This window comes from Pantherophis guttatus, chromosome 13 (genome assembly GCF_059756535.1).
Source record: "Pantherophis guttatus breed Tessera chromosome 13, ASM5975653v1, whole genome shotgun sequence".
Lineage (NCBI taxonomy): Eukaryota > Metazoa > Chordata > Lepidosauria > Squamata > Colubridae > Pantherophis > Pantherophis guttatus.
In genome coordinates, this window is record NC_142075.1 from 8,593,703 (window position 1) to 8,599,702 (window position 6,000).

Below are 6,000 nucleotides of genomic sequence, written 5' to 3' on the forward strand. Positions count from 1 at the left end.
GAACCGGTAGTAACAAATTTTACATTTCACCACTGATCACAACCTTCTAGGTCAGATAGTCTCGATTTAGGACCACAATGAAACCCCAAATTTCCATTGCAAAGTGAGACATTTGTTAAGTCAGTTTTGCCCCCACTTTACGACATTTCTTGCCATGGTTGTTAAGTGAATCACTGCAGTTCTTAAATTAGTCACATGGCTGTTAAGTGAATCTGGCTCCCCTAGTGACTTAGCTTGGTTGCAAAAGCGAATTTACATGACCTCCGTACACCGCAAGCATCATAAATACGAGTCAGTTGCCATGTGTCAGAATTTCGATCACGAGACCATGGAGATGCTGCAACGACCAGACGTAAGTGTGAAAAACATAACATAAGTCACTTTTTCAGTGCCGTTATAACTTCGAACGGTCACTAAATGAACTGATGTAAGACGAGGACCGCTTGTATCACATCTCACACACAATCCTCTGATGTACCACAGCCATTAAATGAAGACTTGAATACTTGCTAAAACCGCAGAGGGAAGACTCCAACTATTTTGCAGGAGTGGTTTATGGGAGCAATGCCAGAAAATTCAGCCATTAAACAGAGAATAGAGGAAGGAAAGTTTTTCTTCCTAAAAATCATGATTTTTTTTTTAAGGGAAAAAAACCCTCTTGCTTGCATGAACTAAGCATTCGCTCAGATACTTGAATAAGGAGGAGGCATCAAGCTGCAATTCTGTACTAGGTAAAGGTAAAGGTTCCCCTGGCACATATGTGCTAGTCGTTCCCGACTCTAGGGGGCACTGCTCATCTCCGTTTCAAAGCCGAAGAGCCAGCGCTGTCCGAAGACGTCTCCGTGGTCATGTGGCCAGCATGGCTCAACGCCATAGGCACACGGAAAGCTGTTCCCTTCCCACCAAAGGTGATCCCTATTTTTCTACTTGCATTTTTTACGTGCTTTCGAACTGCTAGGTTGGCAGAAGCTGGGACAAGTCATGGGAGCTCACCCCGTTACGCGGCACTAGGGATTCGAACCGCTGAATTGCCAACCTTTCGATTGACAAGCTCAGCTTCTTTGCCACTGAGCCACCGCATCCCCTTGTTTTCTTTATTCTTTATTCTTTATACAACATAGCAAATGAACGATGAAGATAAAGGTGTTTTAGAATGCAGTTTTCATTATGGTTGCTATAAAACAAAAGGCAGGACTTAATAGATTTAAAACATTTCCCTTCCTGGCTAAATAGATAGATTGATTCAAAGTAACAGCAATGAGCAACCTAGACAATCAGATTCACCGCTCTTTCCTGAAACACCTCTGACTATTAAACAGAGTCCCCTGTGTGTGAATGCATGCTTGCGTGTGCGCTATTTGTAACTAACCCCTTCAGATATATGTGAAATTAATGGGGCTCTTTCAACAGAATTATTTTAAGGAGTCTACTGCAGAAGGTTACTCCTCTAATGGGTAATAAACCAATTTTCTGATTGCCGGCTTCAAACGATGAATAGGCTGAATGGATGGATTATGCAAATCCTAATTTGGTAAACGCAGAATTTGTGACTTGACAAGCAGTTGACATCTTCATTTGCACATCAGATGTCTGAAGATCACTCCAGACAAGCTACAATACTGCCAACTGTGGCTCCAAACACTACTCATATCATCTTAACTTAGTTGGTCGGACAAACTAGGAGCCTTGGTAGTACAGTGGTCTAAAGCACCCTGTTATTAAGACCAGCTGCCTGCAATTACTGCAGGTTCGAATCTCGCCAGGCTCAAGGTTGACTCAGCCTTCCATCCTTTCTAAGGTAGGTAAATTGAGGACCCAGTTTGTGGGGGCAATAAGCTGACTTTGTATAAATATACGAAAGTATGAAGGCTATTGCTTAGCACATTGTAAGCCGCCCTGAGTCTCCGGAGAAGGGCGGCATATAAATCAAATAAAAAAAAAAAAACCTCCTGACCTATTACCAGTCTTTTTTTGCAAGACATTTGCCAGATTGAACATAGAATGATAGAGTTGGAAGGGACCTCAGAGGTCTTCTAGTCCAACCCCCTACTGGAACAAGAGACCCTAAATTGTTTCAGACAAGTGGTTGCCCCAGTCTCTTTTTGAAAGCCTTCAGTGATGGAGCACACACAATTTCTGGAGGAAAGCCATTCCGCTGATTGTTCGGTTAGGGAAATTTCTCCTTATTTCCAGGTTAATTCTCCCCTTGATTGGTTTTCACCCATTGCTTCTTGTCCTACCTTCAGGTTCTTTGGAAAATAGGTTGACCCACTCCTCTTTGTGGCAGCTCCTCAAATATTGGAACTAGGTTCTGTCTTTGTTTTCACAACCTCTTCATAGGAAGGTGGGACGTATGGAATCCCTGACCATTCCAGGAAGACTCACAATATGTAGAGCATAAAATGCAGAATAGGAGTAGGAAGGAACCTTGGAGGTCTTCTAGTCCAACCCTCTGCCCAGGCAGAAGACCCAATATCATTTCAGACAAAGGGTTGTTCAGTCTCAAGGCAAGCTGTTCCACTGATTGATTGTTCTCACCATTAGTAAATTTCTCCTTAGTTCTAGAGTTGTATTGTGGCCCGCCAGTGGCCAACGGAGCTGGCAGCAGAGTCGGACAGTGAGGAGGTTGGGGAGGAACTTGTGCCAGTCCTGGGGGCTGGGGAAAGCTCAGATAAGGGCTCTGCATTGGAGGCAGAGAGGGGACCAAGGCCATCTGATAGTTATGTGCAGCCTCTGGAGTCTGACATCAGCGAGGCAGAAGAACAGCGGGAGCCTGTTCCCAGTGTGCGCATGCGCAGAACTGCCAGATGACAAGAACAATTAAGAAAACAGGGTTGACTTGGGAGTAAGGCTTGGAGATGATTGGCTCCTCCCATAAGACATAAAAGAAGAGCGAAAGGGACATGAGCTTTTGCAGGAAGCAATTAGTTCATCTGGCCGATTCAAAGATTTGAAACTTCTGTTTGTGACTCTGTGCCAAGTTTGGCTTTGTCCTGCGTCTGGAAATTAGCTCTCTGGCAGCGTTCCACGTGAGATAGGTGGGTGTTGATAACCTTCCTCTGAAAGACTGTTTATCGAGCCTTGCAGACTGTAAATGTGAGTAATTTACAGTCATATAAATAAAAGAGGTTTTGTGGAACTAAGACTTTCCTTCATGCTTTCTAAGGAAGCCTAGATTAAAACACGTTGGAAGCAGTGGTGGGTTGCCCCCAGTTCGGACCGGTTCTATAGAACCAGTAATAAAACCGGCGGGAGGCTCTGCCCACCCACCCCGACATCTTCAGAATGCTTCTGCGCATGTGCAGAAGAGCGCGCGTGCAACCCCGCTACAACCCAGTAGTAAAGATAAGTAGAACCCACCCCTGGTTGGAAGGGATCTTGGAGGTCTTCTCATCCAACCCCCAGCGCAAGCAGGAGAGCCTATAGCAGTGATGGCTAACCTTTTCCGGACCAAGTGCCCAAAGCTTGTGCACACCCGAACTCCCAAAATGCAATGCACGCCCCACCACGTGCATGTGCACGCCCTCCCATGCATGTGCACATGGGCCCCACACACACACCCCACTCTGCGCATATGCGGCAGAGACCCAAAGACCAACTGGCCAGCAGGAGGCTCATGTGCATGTGCAGTGGACCTGAACTAGGGTGACAGCTCACGTGCCCAGAGAGAGGGCGCCGTGTGCCATCTCTGGCACGCGTGCCATAGGTTCGCCATCACGGCCCTATAGTATTCTAAGGTTAAGCAGAGAGGTCACTTGGTGGATGATGGAGCACCACAACTTCTGAAGGCAAGCCGTTCCATTGGTTAATTGCTCTCACCGTTAGGAAACTTCTCCTTACTTCTAAGTTGCTTCTCTCTTTTTTTTTCTCTCTCTCTCAATGCACCTTTGCTGAAATCTGCAGCTGATTGCTATCTTCGATTTCCCCTAGCCCAGGTAAGCCCAAAGCCCATCATTTTAATGGAAAACTCTTCTTACCGCACCCCCCGAACCCTCCCCCCCGCCCTCCTCAGTTCGGAAAACATACAAATGGATCCCCGCTGTTTTGTTTGACAAATCTGTTTGAGAAAGCAGCTCAATCTCGACGCTCTGTGTAACTTTATCTTGTTCCCTTTTGAGCACTCCTGTTCTTGTAAAGTGATCCCTCAACTGCCTAAAGTCATTACACTTTTTCCCTTTTCACATTGTACCTCTGTAAATGTCAGGCATAACTACATTTTTATTTGCGGAGATACCGCAGCTGTGAAGGAGCAAAAGGAGAGTTCGGCTGTCCCTCTCCTTCCTCCCCACCTCGTAGCTCGTTCTCTTTACCCTGTGCGCTTTCTGCTAATATGATTTGTCGAACAAATTGTTCCATTAATCTGGGGATGTTTGACAGAGTGAGGAAATAAGTGCTGAAGTGAGAAGATGCGCAAGAATCGGAAATCTCAGTTCTCTCTTTCTCAAGGTAAATAGTTATTATATCAGGATGTCAGGCTGCTGAAATGGATGTGTTCACATTCCCAGTTTGTAAATGTCACATTCCTTCAGCCCATCCGGGTGACAAATGAGGTGTGGGTTAGATTAAGAGTTCATTTCTTGACAAAGTTCTCGCTGGTTTCTTGCAGCCGGAAGAAGCTTTTCTTTCTCTTTCTCCTCCAGGCCTAAATTCAATCTGTTTTTTTTTTTTAAACATTTAAAAGAAAGAAAGCGCAGATGTTACAAGCGTGAGCCTCACAGTTGCAAAGGCCAGGCCTCCCCCTTCATTTAGATGCTGATGATGTTTTCTGTCTCAGGATCACCGACTTTGTTCACGGAGAACCTTGTATAACCGTAACAGAGTTGGAAGGGACTTTGGAGGTCATCTAGTCCAACCCCCTGCTCACGCAGGAGACCTGTACTAGGGATTTGAACCACCGAACTGCTGACCTTTCTGATCGACAAGCTCGGTGTCTTAGCCCCTGAGCCACCTCAGTGAGCCACGTCTTACTCCAACCGCCCTCCTTTTTGATTTCTATTTGGCCACGGCGAAGCTTCGCTTGGGTGATTTTGCTGAGGTGTCAGCTATGATGTTAGAAGATCACTCAGTGAAAACAAAAATGGCAAACCACAATTGGAACTTTCAAACAAAGATGATTAGGGAGGGTAAAACATACGAAGAACAGTTGCAGGAACTGGGCATGGCTAGTCTGGTGAAGAGAAGGACCAGGGGAGACATGATAGCAGTCTTCCAATATTTGAGGGGCTGCCACAGAGAGGAAGGGGTCAAGCTATTTTCCAAAGCACCTGAAGGCCAGAGAAGGAATAATGGATGGAAACTGATCCAGGAGAGATTCAATCTAGAAATAAGGAGAAATTTTCTGACGGTGAGAACAATCAACCCATGGAAGAGAAATTGCCTTCGGAAGTTGTGGGAGCTTCATCACTGGACGCTTTCAAGAAGAGACTGGACTGCCCTCTGTCAGAAATGGTGTAGGGTCTCCTGCTCAAGCAAGGGGTTGGACTAGAAGACCTTCGAGGTCCCCTCCAACATGTTCTATATTCATGTCTTTGAGGTCTGTGTTTACACAAGGCTACCAACCTAAACTAAGCCATCTTCCGGGATTGCTTGCACAAGTTGTGGGAGCTTCATCACTGGAAGCTTTCAAAAAGAGACCGGACTTTCCATCTATCAGAAATGGTGCAGGGTCTCCTGTTTGGGCAGGGGTGGTGGGGGTTGGACTAGATGACCACAAGGTCCCTTCCAGCTTTGTTATTCTGTTAAATCATTCTGTGTGGTCATCTTGGCATGAGAAGTATAAAACCTCCTTTATCCTAGTCAACAAGTTGTCTGAGTTTCCCATGATAGTCTCTGAACTTCTTGTAGGGAAGACATCAAGCAAGGGCACAGAATTTGAGATGACTTTCACACCTATGAGATCCTGCTCTATCATTACTGTCAGTCAGTCAGTCAGTCAGTCTGTCTGTCTGTCTGGTATGCTAGCTAGTTAGCTACTGTATCGGGTCTCGGACCCGATACTCG